At 40.6% G+C, this 17,513-nt stretch overlaps 1 long non-coding RNA gene across 4 annotated transcripts in view; it reads left to right on the forward strand.

Annotated features, from left to right (window-relative positions):
- The window catches only part of LOC106506833, a 34,776-nt gene extending 18,282 nt beyond the window's left edge, over nt 1-16,494 (forward strand). The window contains exons 3-4 of one of the 4 annotated variants that reach the window (XR_002340508.1): nt 2,256-2,352; nt 11,184-11,269. This is a non-coding gene — a long non-coding RNA (uncharacterized LOC106506833). Of the gene's footprint in view, nt 1-2,255; nt 2,358-4,248; nt 4,459-11,183; nt 11,270-15,010 lie in introns of those variants that run through there. The other 3 variants (XR_001302413.2, XR_002340510.1, XR_002340509.1) reach the window with 3 other exon arrangements.

A 17,513-nucleotide genomic window follows, 5' to 3' on the forward strand; every position in this document is an offset into this window, starting at 1 on the left:
AGAGGTGAGTCTCTTCCTCCCCTTCACGCGCTATAAGAAAGCTCAGTTTCACCTTCCTATGAATGAACCTCCTGAAATGAGTGATTATCTCCATATAATTTTAAAAGAAATACATACTCTGAGCTAATTAGGAAGATGAAAATGTTCCAGACTCGCACCAAAAAGAAAATCACAGTCCTTTAGAAAGTATCTAAATTAGCGCTTCAGAATTACATAGTAAAAGTTAACAGATGTACAGTTGGCCAATCCCAGATTTTAATTAAAACCCATCTTTTATTGGTCAAAACATGACTCGCACGACAGCCAAGCCAAAAGAGAGAGCTTGATTAAGGCACGCATGCTCCGTCACACATACACAAACACATACTTAGCATTCTGTTATTTTATCCTATGTGGAAGCAGCAGGATGTCGATACAAATGGATTTTTCATGTATTTCTCTTGGCATTATGGCCATATTTAATGTAGCATCCAGTAAAGTTGAAATTTTAATTAAGTTTATGCTTTGACCATCTGTATTTGTTTGGAATTTCTGCCTCTTCAAAGCAAAAATGTGAACCTGGCTTTAGACCTGGAAATCTCTCAGGCTGCAACCACACGCATTATCAACAAACTGAGAATGTGTGGTCTGAAATATAAAAAGATTGGAGGAAGGGGGGAGCCCATTATCAAACTATCAAAAAATACCTGATATTAATTATGCAGTCACCAATTTATTCTGACATGCTTCAGGGAAGATAAAAGGGAAATTTCCAATTTTTTTTTCAATGGAAAAAAAGAGAAGTCTCAGTATCAGTAAACTGCCAAAGTACTGATCAATTAAGTACTTTCATTTGTTTCTGTGGGTTTTGATGCTACTTTTCTTTTAATCTTCACTTCTTGCATTTTGTAAGTAGATAAAACTGATGTACAATCTCGATCCAAATGGTTTAGTTAATCATTTAGGTTCCTTTTCTTTAAAACAGTAAAAACTCAATAATGTACACCAAGCAAGAGTAGTAAATGTGGCCAATATAAATTAATAAAAGTATTGGTATATACTTGGGAGCAATAACAAAATATTCTTTTAAGTTTTTATATTAAAGTATAGTTGATTTAACAATGTTGCGCCAATTTCTGCTCTACAGCTTTGTGACCCAATCATACACATATGTACATTCCTTTTCTTATTTTATCCTCCATCATGGTCTATCCCAAGACATTAGATATAGATCCCTGGGCTGTACAGTGGAATAACAAAATATTCTTGTAAAGGATTCTGTAGCACAGACACAGCATAGACCTGCAGTCTCTGGCACGCCCTTTGGGGAATGAACTGAGCTGCCTCTAGTTCACCTTTTCATTCTCTGTGAGGTGTTCATTAAGTAAATTAAAAGTGTAACTCCATGTCCAGTTTGAAATGGCAAATATGGGTAGAAACCCTGAAACAGCATCTCCCACATTCCTACTAAAATTCATATGAAGACCCAGGAAACAAAAATTTACAATGCAGAAAAGAAGGACAGTCATCCCACAGGCAGGGCAGGCCTCGCCAGTTCTTGCCTCTGGAAGATGAGATTGTCTATCTGGGAAGAAATGAATTTGTCCTTTCACCACCATCTTGCCCCACAAATATAGGCCTAGGCCAAGTGAAAAAGAAGGACTTCTGTCCTGTTACATGATGGCTGCTTTTTGAGGCCGTCAAGGCGCTGTCTCTTCTGCTACACTCTCATTTCAAAGCTAACCCTCTTCTCTCAAACTTGTCCGTTAGATACGTTCATAAATTTACTCAACAGTTATTTATGGTGTGCCTACAATGTGCCATGCCCAGCACTGTTCTAGAAGCTAGGGATACTTGTGGAGCTTCCATCAAGCAAGACATCAATTTTATGTCCATTTACAGACTGACACTCAGAAAACTCAGCAGGAAGTAAGAGAGAAACGGGAGTGACAGTGCATCCTGGGCGGTGTGGCCCCTCAGAAAAAATGGGGGAATATGGAAATCACAAGTTTTTCTTGGTGTTCCCGTCATGGCTCAGTGGTTAACAAATCCGACTAGGAACCATGAGGTTGCGGGTTTGATCCCAGGCCTCAATCAGTGGGTTAAGGATCCAGCGTTGCCGTGAGCTGTGGTGTAGGCCAGCGGCTAGAGCTCCGATATGACCCCTAGCCTGGGTACCTCCATGTGCCACGGATGCGGCCCTAGAAAAGACAAAAAGACCAAAAAAAAAAAAAAGAAGAAGAAGAAGAAGTTTTTCTTGTGTTCCATCCATTCAGAGTGATGAAGACTGGGAAGTGGGCCTAATGCTGCCCAGCAAAGCAGAACCCGAAAGAAGCCGCTAGACAGCGTGGAAGTGAACCTGTTCTCCATCAGGTGGGGTAAGTGTTGTGGAGAAGAGCAAAAGCAGGGTGAGGGGACAGGCATGCAAGGACAGAGGTGGAAGTGGGGAGAGGGCAGTCAGCGGGGCCTCTCCGAGGAGGTGACATGTGAGCAGAGCCTGAAGGAAGTGAGGAAGTGAGCCATGCAGGTGTCTGTGGAAGAAGAGTCCCAGCCTGTGTGTGAGCGCCAGCCTCCACGTCCAGGCTCTGAGTGACTGGTGGTACGTCCCTTCAGTTTAGTCAAGGCCCAGCTGTTGCTGTCAACAGCATCTCTACAACGTATCACCTCCTCCTGTGCTCTAGAACCTCTTCAGTCCTGACCTCTCCATCCCTGGGGATGCAGCTTTCATGGTGGAAGGGCTGCAAGAAAAAGGAAAAAATAATAATAAAATGGGTGACACAGAGGAAAGTGTATCTAGGAGGTTCATAAAAATCATATTTACATTATGCATATTCTAGGAAAATTATTATATTAAAAGCAAAGAACAATCCAGACAGGCAGAGAGAATAAAAGTTTACTTACGAAAGGATACAAAGAAAAAAAAATCAAAAAACAAAAAACGGGGTTCCCGTCATGGCTCAGTGGTTAATGAACCTGACTGGTATCCATGAGGATGCAGGTTCCATCCCCGGCCTTGCTTGGTGGGTTAAAGATCCAGCGTTGCCGTGAGCTGTGGTGTAGGTTAGAGATGCAGCTCAGATCCTGGGTTGCTGTGGCTGTGGCGTAGGCCTGCAGCTACAGCTCCAATTTGACACCTGGCCTGGGAACCTCCATATGCCACACATGCAGCCCTAAAAAGACAAAAGACCAAAAAAAGGGGGGGGGTACAAATCACCTTGCCTCAGACCTGACCTCTATGATAGCAAATTCTAGAAGACGATAAAGTTGTGTCTACGGACTTTAGGAAAAGGGTTGTGACACCAGAATTTCACATATACATGTAATTGCCTATGTTATTCTCAAGTATGTGACATCTTAGAACATGAATCAGGGAGTTCCCATTGTGGCTCAGTAGGTTACCAACCCAACTAGTATCCATGAGGACGTGAGTTCCATCCCTGGCCTTGCCAAGTGGGTTAAGGACAAGGCATTGCCATGAGCTGTGATGTAGTCGCAGAAGCAGCTCAGATCTGGTGTTGCTGTGTCTGTAGCTGGCAGCTGCAGCTCCAATTTGACCCCTAGCCTGGGAACTTCCATATGCCACAGGTGCACACCTCCCCCCACCAAAAAAAGAACATAAATCATTTCTATGTCTTACTGTCTTACTTGAGGAAATTTCTAGAAGACATTCAGGTGACCATTATATCAACCAAACTTAAGAACTGCAGGAAGAGGAAGCTGTAGCTAAAAGGTCAGAAGATTCTCATCTACTCAGGTCAAGACCTGAAATCAGGAGCTCCAGTGGGGGTCTGAGTGCTGGGGCAAAATTTGGCCCTACCCCACTCAGCCCACTTGGCCCTCAACGTGGCCTCTCCTGTGGCTGCTCTTTCTACTTTCCAGTTCCAGGAAATGGGCTCATTGAGCCATATCCTAAAACTTTCGGTTCAGAAGAAATCTTCTGCATGCTTAATGGTCACTGACAATAGTAACGGGTCATGTTCTCTCCCAGCACTTGCTAACAGTGGCTGTACTGGTCACTGTGTTAAGAAACTGAACCAGAAGAATTGCTTTTTAAAGGTGCTTGCCCTGCACAAAAGTAGAATAATATAGTGCAACATAATGGCTGCTTTTTTTTTTTTTCCTGCCATGGAACATGAATGATGATTTTCTGTACCTTTAAAAGTCGTAGTGAGAGTCCTGAGTCATGACGTTGGATTGGGAAAGACCAGTAAACCACCAAGTAACAGATCAGATAAGTCACTGAACCTCTTCATACCTTCTTTCTTACAGGATCTGCAAATGTTCCTGAGTGAACAATCTTATTTCCAACATAATCGCAATCATGTGGAGGGGGGAAAAGTATGGAAAAGAAATTACAAAGAAAAGCACACAGAGATTAAAATAAGGGACAGTAATGTATGGGCAGTGGGCTTCTAAGAAATGTTTTCTGGAGTTCCCGTCGTGGCGCAGTGGTTAACGAATCCGACTAGGAACCATGAGGTTGCGGGTTCGGTCCCTGCCCTTGCTCAGTGGGTTAACGATCCGGCGTTGCCGTGAGCTGTGGTGTAGGTTGCAGACGAGGCTCGGATCCTGCGTTGCTGTGGCTCTGGCGTAGGCCGTGGCTACAGCTCCGATTTGACCCCTAGCCTGGGAACCTCCATATGCCGCGGGAGCGGCCCAAGAAATAGCAACAACAACAACAACAAAAAGACAGAAAAAAGACAAAAAAAAAAAAGAAATGTTTTCTTCCTGCTTCATAGAGGTAGCAGATTTTTTTCTTTTACATAATTGATCATTTTTTTGGTGTTCATTTTTTAATTGAAGTATAGTTCATTTACAATATTGTGTTAGTTTCAGGTATACAGCAAAGTTCTCTTTCAACTTCTTTTCCGTTATAGATTATTATTATATTGTATTAGATTATTATTATATTATAGATATTGACTATAGTTCCCTGTGCTATACAGTTGATCCTTGTTGTTTATCCTTTTACATGTACTACTGTGCTGTGTATATGTTAATTCCCAAACTCCTAATTTATCCCTTTGGCCGCTTTTTCCCCTTGGGTAACCATAAGTTTGTTTTCTATGTCTGTGAGTCTGTTTCTGTTTTATAAATAAGTTCATTTACATCATTGTTTTTAGATTCCACATGTAAGTGATATCATATAATACTTGTCTTTGTCTGACTTCACTTAGGATGATAATCTCTAGGTCCATCTATGTTGCTGTAAATGGCAGTATTTCATTATTTTTTATGCTTGAGTAATATTCCATTGTGTGTGTGATGGAATATCTTCTTTATTCATTCATATGTTGACGAGCACTTAGGTAGTTAGCCGATATTTTTAAAGCATATTTTTAAAGAAACCAGTATTTGCAATTTTATGTATACCATGTAATTGCAACTATGTAAAAATTATTCAAGAAGAAAATACATCACAAAGTGTTTGTGAGACTAGTTGGACATTTTTTCCTTCTATTTTATTTATAAAATTTCAAAAAGAGCAGGTATGATGTCTGTAATGGAATTTTTGCTTTCTTTTTATTTATTTGTTTATTTATTTTTGTCTTTTGAGAGCCACAACCATGGCATAAGGAAGTTCCCAGGCTAGGGGTCAAATAGGAGCTGCAGCTGCCGCCCTACGCCATAGCCACAACTAAGTGGGGTCCAAGCCATGTCTGCAACCTATACTGCAGCCCACAGCAACACCGAATCCTCAACCCACTGAGCAAGGCCAGGGATTGAACCTGCATTCCCATGAATACTAGTCAGGTTTGTTACCACTGAACCAAGACAGGAACTCCTCAAAATTTTTTTTCTTAAAATAAGATGGTGAGTGATTTGAGCCTTCTTAAAGAGAGCAAACAGATTGCTCTGTGGATGTTACATGGATGCCAAAAAAGTAATTGCTAATTATAAACAATTCTCATTTTCATCAAATGATCATTTCATCATCTACTTATACTTCTAGTAGAAGCCAATGTTTTTAGCTGGAAAGAGCAAATATTATAAATATTTTAGAGTTCAAACTGCTCACATAAGCTTTTCAAGAGCATAGTAAAAAGTTGAATGGAGTAAGTCCATATTTTAAAAAAGTATTTTTTTTTCTAATTTTAAAATCATTTATTTTACATGGCTTCATTTCAAAGAGAGATATTCAAGTTGTTGGTCATTCTGTGGTTGTAATTCATTGAGTGTCATTTGGCGGAACTGAGCAGATATGAGTTTTTATTGAGGTTTGGTCAGTCTGAACAATGGAAAAGCAGGTTCTCTGTTAACTTGAACAGGTTCTCTGTTCTTTCATACATATAATTTTAGTAATTATTTCATTTTAGCAAGAATTTATTATTTCTCTTGTCTCCTGGTCTGGGGCAGGCAGAACTGTTAGGGGAGGGAGAAGAGTGGGGTAAGAGTGATGCTGACAATTCATACTTTATCCCAAGACCATACTTGAAGATATTTGCTTTAGCATCTTCCTTTAATCTGCTTCATTTCCTCTGCTAATCTTTCAGTTTGAATTTTCTATTCATTGGAGTTCCCGTGGTGGCACAGTGGTTAATGAATCCGGCTGGGAACTATGAGGTTGCGGGTTCGGTCCCTGCCCTTGCTCAGTGGGTTGATGATCCGGCGTTGCCGTGAGCTGTGGTGTAGGTTACAGATGCGGCTCGGATCCCACGTTGCTGTGGTTCTGGTGTAGGCCGGTGGCTACGGCTCTGATTCGACCCCTAGCCTGGGAATCTCCATATGCCACGGGAGCGGCACAAAGAAATAGCAAAAAGACCAAAAAAAAAAAAAAATGAATTTTCTATTCATCTTCTTCATGATCTTGGGTAGTTTAAACACTACTCTTCAATAAAATTCCAAAGTAACAGCTCCCCAAATTTTTATCAATGATACATGCATTCCGTTACGGTACATTCTGCCAAAGTGACTATTTGACAAGCCAGGTTTCATTTGACTTTTAAAATATTTTTCTCTCTTTTTAAGTCATTATTTAAAAAGTATTTTTTATTGGAACTTCTATTGCATAGCCTCAAAAGGGATTAACAGATCTTTCAAGGTCTGAAGCAGATCCTGCCAGGCGCTCAGGAAGAGTGCTGGTCTTTTTTGTAGCCCCCCCCCCCCCAATACAGCCTGGTCCAATTTGGACACCAGCTCACTCCTTAATTCCCCTGACATCTCCAGTCTAAAATTTAAAAAGAAAGGCCCATGGAGGTAGAATGGCGAGTTCACTGTTCTGTCTTAGAATATGGTACCGATTAAAGACCTAGATATAAGGCCAGACACTGTAAAACTCTTAGAGGAAAACATAGGGCAAACACTCTCTGACATAAATGGCAGATCCATCTCTTAGAGTATTGACAGTAAAAACAAAAATAAACAAATGGGACCTAATCAAACTGAAAAGTTTCTGCACAGCAAAGGAAACCCTAAACAAAACGAAAAGACAACCCACAGAATGGGAGAAAAATCTTTGCAAGTGAATCAACTGACAAGGGATTAATCTCCAAAATTTATAAACACCTTCTGCAGCTCAATACCAAAAAAAAGCAAACAACCCCATCAAAAAATGGGCAGAAGACCTAAACAGATGATTCTCCAAAGAAGACATACAGATGACCAAAAAACACATGAAAAGATGTTCAGCATCACTCATTATTAGAGAAATGCAAATCAAAACCACGATGAGGTACCACCTTACACCAGCCAGAATGGCCATCATCAAAAAGTCTACAAACAATAAGTGCTGGAGAGGGTGTGGAGAAAAAGGAACCCTAGTACACTGTTGGTGGGATTGTAAATTGGTGCAACCACTGTGAAAAGCAATATGGAGATGCCTCAGAAAACTAAAAATAGAACTACCATTTGATCCAGCAATCCCACTCCTGGGATCTAACCAGAGAAAACCACAACTCGAAAAGACACATGTACTCTGATGTTCAATGCGGCACTATTTTCAATAGCCGAAACATGGAAACAACCTAAATGTCCATCGACAGAGGAGTGGATCAAGAAGGCATGGTACATATACACAATGGAATATTACTCAGCCATTAAAAAGAATGAAATAACAGCATTTTTTAGCAACATGGATGGACCTAGAAATTATCATGCGAAGTGAAGTCAGCCATACAATGAGACACCAACATCAAATGCTTTCACTGACATGTGGAATCTGAAAAAAGGACAGACTGAACTTCTTTGCAGAAAAGATGCTGACTCACAGACATTGAAAAACTTTTGGTCTCTGGAGGAGACAGTTTGGGGGGTGGAGGGGTGTGCTTGGGCTGTGGGATGGAAATCCTGTGAAATCAGATTGTTATGATCATTATACAACTACAGATGTGATAAAGCCATTTGAGCTATAAACAAAAATGCTTTAAAAAAAAAAGAATATGGTACTGACTCAATATTTGGGAATTGAAAAATCTGCCACATGCACCCACTTTCACTGAAGGGTTGGAAATAACAAAAAGCAGCAAATGAAAGATCAAAATAAAAGCAAAACCTTCAAGCTGAACCATAAGAAGAGCCTCTCCAAACTGGAGTCACCTGCTAGCTCTCCTCTTTAGTCCCTGGCCTGCAGCCACCATCTTGCAAAGGCTGGCGCCTTCCCCAGCAAGAGCACCTTAGACCAGATTTCTTCTCCCAGAGCCCAGGCCCCCACCAGCACTTGAATGAGGACTTTGTGGTTGAGGATCTTCTACCTTCCGGGATGGCGGACTACCCAAGAAGCCCTGACTTCAGCATCCAACCTGACATGGTACCTTTTCCCAAGTCTGGGACATTTTGTCTAAAGGAACACCAAAGGGAGTCATGCACAGAGCTAAAGATGCTGAGCTTCGCCACTCCCACCAGCCCAGTTCCACCCTTCTGGAAGGCTTCACACCCACAAAGGCCATCTAGACTTTCCTTCTGCTCCCGTCTGCCTCTGTGCCAGCTCTCCTGGTGAAACTATTTGGTAACTCTTTGGGGAGCAAAATAATGTCCAGATTCATAGGAGTCTAAATCTATATTAAGAACAAAGAAGCATTTCCTACAAGTAACAGTCTGCCAAGATTTCATCTCACTCACAATGAAGATGGCCTTTAGTTTCCTTTCCTGATCTATTTAGCTTTCATCGTCTTAAATCTTTGCACTTCTGAAAGGATTTGTTTTTCCTTCGAATTACCAAAAGTCTCATGAAAGAGGCTCTCCCCGGTGTATTTGCCAAGTGGAAATCAAGGCACACTTTCTCCAGCCCTGTTTCTCCAAGTTTGTCCACAGTTGTCCAGTCTCAGAAAGACTAGGTTTTTTGTTTTTGTTTTTTTTTTTTAATGCAGAGTCCCTGAGTCCTGCTCAAGATCTTCCAAGTCAGAATTTCTTAGAAATGGGCCCCAGACATTGCATTTAAAAGCAAATTTCCTGAGGAAAGAATATATGTGGTTCACAGTATGTTGGCAGTTAAAATGTGCTGAATAAATTAACATAGAAAGAGGGAAAGTTTCCTAGTGATTCTAATGCAAACTAAAGTGTAAGAGCCACTATTTTCTCTAGAAAAATAAACTGAAGTTTTATAAACCGCTCTTTCCACTCTCCCTTCTGATGTTTTTCTCTATATTTCAAATTATTGGAGTTTGGACTCAGTTCAAGAACCCTTTTGTATCCCTCTTTACATATAGGAAAAGGGATTGCAGACGTGCTCTTATACAGAATTCACAACTTCAAAGGCATCTGACTTCAAAGGCGTAACATAATAGCCAATATTTATCAAGCACAGTGGTCCGTGTACTATGCAGACATTATCATGCGTAATCCACACTGTAAAAAGATAAAATCTCACAAAGGAACTGCCTTTATCCCCATTTCGAAGAAACTGACAGAAAGAATTTGAACCCAGGTGTATTTTGTCATCTGAAATGTGAGCTTTTCTTGTTGTGGCCTGGTGCCTGCACCCACCCTGAGTTTTCTTTTGTTCTGCCTGAATATATTCTATAGTCTCTCCAGTACCTTCAGTTACTATTCAGAGCTATCCCGTTGACATAAAGCTTTATTTTTTGCTAAAATTTGCATTTTATTACACTCAGATTAATATCATATTAGCTGGAAGTTCCTATTGTGGCTCAGCAGTAATACACCTGACTGTACCTATGAGGGTGTCGGTTCGATCCTTGGCCTCAGTGGGCTAAGGATCTGGCATTGCCATGAGCTGTGGTGTAGGTTGTAGACACAGCTCAGATCCTGCATTGCTGTGGCTGTGGCGCAGGCCAGCAGGTGCAGCTCCTATTCAACTCCTAGCCTGGGAACTTCCATAGGCTGCAGGTGTGGCCCCAAGAAGCAAGAAAAGAAAAGAAAATGGGTGGCAGAAATGTAAGAGGTTGTATGTAAGGGGTAAGAAGAAGGCCTCTGGCCACGCTGAGAAGAGAGCACCACTGATGGGTGGCTGTTATCCTCACAACTCTACCAGGACCAGCTTGCACGGGAAGCCAGTATTGTCCTCCTAAGTTTCATGGTCACTGAGGAAGTCCTGTTCCCCCAATAACTGAGATTTTCAGAGGATCTGTGTGTGTGTGTGTATGAAAAGCAGGAGATGTTAACCTGGAGACAGGCTGAGGATACGGTTGATATCAATTAAAATAGGTATGATTGTTATTCATGCTGCTGCTTGGTTGATCGCTGGTATAAAAATGGATGCAATGGGGTGTGATTCAACCTGGCAAATCACATTTCTGAGCTTTTCCTTAACGTTAGGCCAGTACCTGGTCCTTCACCGGTTCAGAAAGGAAATGACTCCAAAGATAAGGTTCAGCATCTGAAAAGGCAATGGAAGCGGGGAGGGATCCTGTAGAAGTGTAGGCCTTTGGTCCTTAATTTCATTATTTTCATGAGAGTGTTATTTAATTGCAAGCTCTGTGAGTTTGGGAAAGACGTCGTCTGGCTGGTTCACTAAACATTTGTGATGAATGCCGTATTTGAAGCCTTTCAGAAAACACTACATCGACTTTGTTACAGTGATTTTTTTCTTACCTCTTATAGAGTGATAGAATTGAACCCAATGACAGTGCCTTGAGTTGTTAAATATCTGAGCCATATGTAAGATTTCAAATATTCTTTTTTGTTACTAGAGATCTAACTAGAAAAATGATATGGTAGATTAGAACAGTGTTGAAGAATCAAATAAATACAAATTCAAAATATCACAACAATGTTTGTTACTATTTTTCTCTTTCCTTTTGTTCCAGAATGATATTACTTGGCTCCAGGAACAATGAATCACTTGTCATCCGCATTATGCTCTTTTCCAAATAAAATAGCTACGTAGAGTGGATTTAAAGACAAAAGCCTTTTTGAGTCTAAAGACATGTTAGAATAATTATTTGAGTAGTGATTAATCGCAGTTATAGGAATGTCATACTTAAGTTTTAAAGCCTAAAATGAATCAATCTTTAGGTTGCTCCAAGTTTGTTCCTAAGGATCATAAATATAGAAAATATATGATTTCTTTATGCAGGTATAGCTCTTAAAGTAAAATGGCTTTGTTTTGTTTTCAAAAGTATATACTATTCAGGGCTATTGGACATAGAGTCGTTGGCAATCTATCTGTTTACTTATCGGGGACATGCTAATCCTACAAGAATCATTACACTTCCATGTTAGAATGAGAGAATTCTAACATAACAAAGTTAGAAAAGACTTCAAAATCTCATAAGGTATGGGCTTTATTGACACATATATTTGGGGCTAAGCAATGTGGTAAAAAGTCTTAAAAATATGCATGACCTCTGATCCAGTAATTCTGCTTCAAAGAATTTATCAGAATATGCATAATGATACAAATATATACATTATAATCCTATTTGTAGTAGCATGAAATTGGAAACAGCCTAGTTATGCAACAGTGGAAGATTAGTAACATACTTTATGGTACCACTAATAATTTGCAGCCACTAAAAGTCAATAGTTATTTGCCAGCTATTGTCAAGTAACCAAGAGCTGAGAAGGAGGGAGTTCCCGTCATGGCACAGCCGAAATGAATCCGACTTGGAACCATGAGGTTGCGGTTCAATCCCTGTCCTCGCTCAGTGGGTCGAGGATCTGGCGTTGCCGTGAGCTGCAGTGTAGGTCACAGTCGTGGCTTGGATCTGATGTTGCTGTCCCTGTGGTATAGGCTGGGGGCTAGAGCTCCAATTTGACCCTTAGCCTGGTAACCTCCATAGGCCTCGGGTGTGGCCCTATAAAGACAAAAGACAAAAAAAAGCTGAGAAGGAGACAGAGGATGGCTGGTATGGTGCCATTTTGGTGAGTTCAAAACTGTGCCTTTATGTGTGTGTGAACATGGGGGTACCCGTAAAAAATGGGAAGAGAACCATCTAAACGTTGATAGCACTGGATTGGATGCTTCTTAAGCCTCACATCCCCTTCAGTCATTGCTGTTGAAACCAGGTGAGCAGGTGTAACCTGACAGTAGCTTGCTGCTGCTGCTGCTGCTGAGAGAAGGTTTTCTCACTCTCATGATTCATCTGCAGAAACCCTCTTGGCCTTCTGTGCAGATTTGGAAGAACAAGAGAGTTTGTGCCCCGTACAATGACGCTTGACTGAGGGAAGATGGAAGCCAGTGAATAAATATTTCAAGTCACGTGCTGGCCAATGTTTAACATCCAGCTTGCTGCCAAAAAGAGGCCTGATTTGGGGCATTCACCAGTTTCCTTGTTGGAAATACTCCCTCTGTGGTCAGTTTCAAACCACCAACTTGATGTCATCGAACACAAAGTTGGCAAGAGATGTGCACTGTAGACTGGGCCAAGCTGGGACACGCAGGGTCCAACACACCACTGAATAACACCCACCTCTTCCATCTCTTGAGTGAACAATCTACAGCACCTTCTATGTGTCTCCTCTCCTCCCAGTGGTTGAGCTCATCTTGCCCGGAGTGGTCAGCAATTTGACAGTACACCTTTGATTGCCTGTCCATGCCTCCCTACTTCCCTCTCCCCAGCCCTCCACTCTTGTTCCCCGAGATCACTTCCCCAAAGAAACAACCTGCTCAAGAGCCCTCGTCCAAGGCTCTTTTTAGGGAAAGCCCTTGTCCAAGGCTCTTTTTAGGGAAAGGTAAAACAGAAGTTCTTTAAAGATATGACCATTCTGAGTAGTTTGGATTTTTTAATTTGTACTTTTTAATGCTCTCGGTTTCTTATATCAGTTGTGTCATTTAGGTAATTTAAAGGAAAATAAGTATAATTTAAAATTCTTGGCAAATTCTATATATCATGATAGGGTCCCTGTAAAGTGGAGCACATTATACTATTCAGGAAGATCTAGCTGTCTCCAGGGCTGACATTTGTTTTTCTCCATGACTGCTGGTCCTGTTCTCCTATAAGGCTGGAAAGAAGCCCATCCATAGGACAAGGGGCAAAAACTGTGACCAGAAAAGCAAGAATTAATGGAATAGATAATTTTTCTTTATTGTTGGCTTAACTTTTGTTTAATTCCAGTCACTGGTCACATATTCGTATTCATTAAAGGATAATAGAAATAGTAATTATAGATATGAAAGCTATGATTCGCAGATGGAATAATGAAAAAAGAATATCAGCACACCATTCACATTTAGAAAGATAATCAGTAAATATAGTGATTTAAAACTTACCAGTTGGCAGGAAGGCGATAACATCATCATGATTTTTAGGAAATATTTCATTCTGAGGAAAACCTCTGCAGGAAAACAATCTTGTAGTTAAAAGAGAATTTAGGTAAACATCCAGATACAAAAGAAAAGAATGAAAGTCTATAGATGTTAGAAATGGTAAGGGGAATATATAATACAACAAATATTTTTGTTTGCCATGTTAAAAACAAAACAAAACACACAGAAGAGTTCCCATTGTGACTCAGCGGAAATGAATCTGACTAGGAACCATGAGGTTGTGGGTTCAATCCCTGGCTTTGCTCGGGTTAGGGATCCGGTGTTGCCGTGGGCTGTGGTGTAGGTGGCAGACACGGCTCGGATCCTGCATTGCTGTGCCTGTGGCGTAGGCCGGCAGCTGCAGCTCCAGTTCAAGCCCTAGCTTGGGAACTTCCATATGCTGCAGATGCAGCCCTAAGAAGCGAAAAAAAAAAAAAATGTAATTTTGTTAACCCCAACAGGAAATGTGTGGTACCCATATCTCAAAAAGTGCCAAGTTTTCCTGAGGGATATAAGTCTTAGGAAAGCTGGAGGGACTGCCATGTGAACGGACTTGGTCCTTAACCTCATTCCATTTCTAACCATGATAAAGTCAAAGAGACTCTTTTAAACACCCAGCAGTCACACCACAGCGCTTCAGAGAATCTTTTCCATTTGTTTCTTTCCTGTTTGCTTTGTATGGAATTTCTAGACATGTGTGTGTATTTATATAGACGTACATGTACATACACACGTATGCATGCATAGAAACATACATGCCTACAAAACCATAACCATGGAAGGAAATATATATAAAGGTTAAAAAATTCTATGCAGTAAATTTTTAGTGACATTTATTTTCTTCTTTGTAATTTTTCCGTTTCCTACAATAAAGCTGTATTATATATTACTTCCATCATCAGGAAAGTATTTAAAATCAAATTCAAATGGAATGAAACACCTTGAGGCTCTCAGGTATGTATGCCTAAGTTCTCCCCCTTCAGCCTGTATGACTACCCACCCGGTGGCTGTCATCAAAATTTGGTCATCAAGTACAAGGAGCTTCTGGGACCAGGCTTTGTAAATCCAGCTATTTCAGTGGCAGCATTGGCCACCCCAGAGAAACTTGACAACCACATGGCTGAAATGAAAGTATGACTTGGCAATGTCCTGAAGTTCAAGAGGTGCTAAGACATGGATTCAGTGACAGAGAGTTCTCTTGGGCAACTAGTTTATCAGGAGCTGGGTTTTATTTCCCTCCTTCCTTAGAGTGAAATTCGTGTCACAGCTTTTCCAGCTCCATGTGATCTTAAAGTATCTATCTAAGGAATATGTATTTTGCTTGCTCATTGTTTCTCTTTGACCTGATTATCTTTTTGGTTTTGGCATTTTTCTACTGTACTTTAGGTCTCTTTATATAATCTGCCTGAAATCATTTCGGAAGAGAAAGGACACAAAACCCAACAAATTAAACGGAAACAGGAACACACTGAGCTCCCTCAGCTTCCCAGGACTCTGGGAGCTCCCTGCGAAGCACAGCTCAGTGCAATAGGAAGAAGTAAGTGGGCAAAGGAAGACCAGCTTCCAAACATGCCCTTCTCTAAGAGAGGCCTGAGTCAAGGGGCGTCGCTTCCCTGACCTCAGTGTATGGAAGGTTTGCTTTCTTCGCAAAGTTCTTTGGAGCTTCCATTTGTCCTGGTTTCCCTCACCTGCAGAAGCCATCACAGCACCTGCCATAAAGTTAGTGGAGATGGCGAGGACCCCGATGTAACAAACGTCTTATGGGGGTGTGTATGTAGGGCAGTGTTAGACGTTAAAATCCGCCCACTCTACCCTGAAACCCCACTTCTCTGAGTTAACTCTGAGAATTGCTTTCAAGACCTACTATCAAAATACATGTACACACTCACGCACACATATATGTACATAGCAGTTTCATTCATAATGACAAAAAGACGTGATACAACCTCAGTATTTAACTATAGGGAACCAGGGTAAGCAGTTTCTCAAATGTAATTAAAAACAGTAAATATTGAGATGATGTGGAAACGGGAAATAACGTATGTAATAAAAGCGAAACATAAAACTTAATTGTAATTGTGCATATAGATACAGTTAGTATGACTCCACCGGAATGTAAAAAGCTCAGAATTGAACAGAATTATATTTCTGAGGTATGATGGGTAGAAAAATTAAATGATTATACCAACATCGAGTCATTTGAACATTTAAGTTCAAAACTTCAGATAGACTTTTACTTCTGGAAGTGTGAGTGCCCACAAATGTGTTCAAACCCTAAATTCTTCATCCGTGGGTTGAATAACCATTCAAGAAAATGTCAAGGTAAATTATTGCCTCAGGAAAAACTTGGGACAACTTCTCTCACAGTTTAACAATTTTCAGTGTTATTTTGGCTTTAACAAGATAAGTTTTTTTTTTTTCCAAGAGTTCTTTTGCTCATGATGCTTATTCTTTACTGCGTGTCATAATTTTATGTTTGTAGCAAAATAATCATTTCCATAGCAACCAACTGGGATGTCTCAAGAAGAAAATTATGACTTCAGGAAAGGAATAAACAACAGGAGAGAATGAATAATGAAAATAATCATGATTCTTATTCTCAATAAGAATAGAAAAATGCTAGAATGAGAAAATATGTTATAGATCTTTCAGAATTATTTCAGCCTTAAAAAAACGACTTCAGCTCAGTTTTCCAGGAGGCAGTAGTTATTCTAGGAGGAAGGTTCCTCCTGTATCACAGTCTACTATGTGCCTTAAAGAAGGATGGAGGAGGGAAGCCTAATAAAGTCTCCATCACACTTTAACTTACTGTTATGTATTGGAAAGATATGGGAGTTCTAATCATGTGGCTCAGTGGTTAATGACGCCGACTAGTATCCATGAGGACATAGGTTCAATCCCTGGCCTCACTCCGTGGGTTAAGGATCCAACGTTGCCATGAGCTGTGGTGTAGGTCGCAGACACAGCTTGGATCTGGCATTGCTGTGGCTCTGGCGTAGGCCGGCAGCTGTATCTCTAATTAGACCCCTAGCCTGGGAACCTCCATATGCCGCGAGTACGGCCCTAAAGGCAAAAGACAAAAAAAGAAAGAAAGAAAGATATGTATAGGTATAGTAAGTACACTATAGGAGCAGAGCTGAACTACTTTATTTCTTAATCTACTTTTTTTCTAGAACAAAAGGAATTCATGGAGAGTAGGACAGAGAAAAATAAGCCATTCAAATAATTTCTTTAAATAAAGCGGGGTTTAATTTAATCTGCACTTTTTCCATTAAAAACCGTTTTGGATTAATAAAAAATCCAAAACAGTTATCAATGAAATGTGCTGTGTCATCTGTATTTTAGAGCAAGTAGTCCAGAGTAAAGTGATTGATGACATGGCATGTCAGCAACCCTACATGTGTGGCACTTCTACGTAGTACAGGTTGCATGTTGCACAGTTTGCCCTTTAGGCTCTGCACTTGCATCTACCTACATTGTCAGCTACCTCAGCCAGCCCACCAACGTGCAGTCGGCCAATTCTGGCGAAGGCTAGCCCAACAGAATACCAGGAAATGTTTTTTGAACTTGTTTTCATTGTGATATATTTTTAGATGGTAAAATGCACCTATCTGAACTGTACAGTTCTTGGGGTTTGACACATGTGTGTGTCCAGGTGACCAAAATTGGAATCTAGATAACCAATTCCATCCCCCCAGAAAATTCCCTCATGCTTTATTCCTCCCCTCTGACCTCTGCCAAGGTAACTCCATTTAGACTGTCTTCACCTTAGATGAGTTTTGCCTGTTCAAAAACATTGTGTAAATGGAATCATACAGGATATATCCTTTTGTGCCCAGCTTCTTTTGCTCAATAGCGTTTGAGTTTTTGAGATTCATCTACATGTTTG

The sequence above is a fragment of the Sus scrofa genome, chromosome 18 (genome assembly GCF_000003025.6).
Source record: "Sus scrofa isolate TJ Tabasco breed Duroc chromosome 18, Sscrofa11.1, whole genome shotgun sequence".
In the NCBI taxonomy this organism is placed as follows: Eukaryota; Metazoa; Chordata; class Mammalia; order Artiodactyla; family Suidae; genus Sus; species Sus scrofa.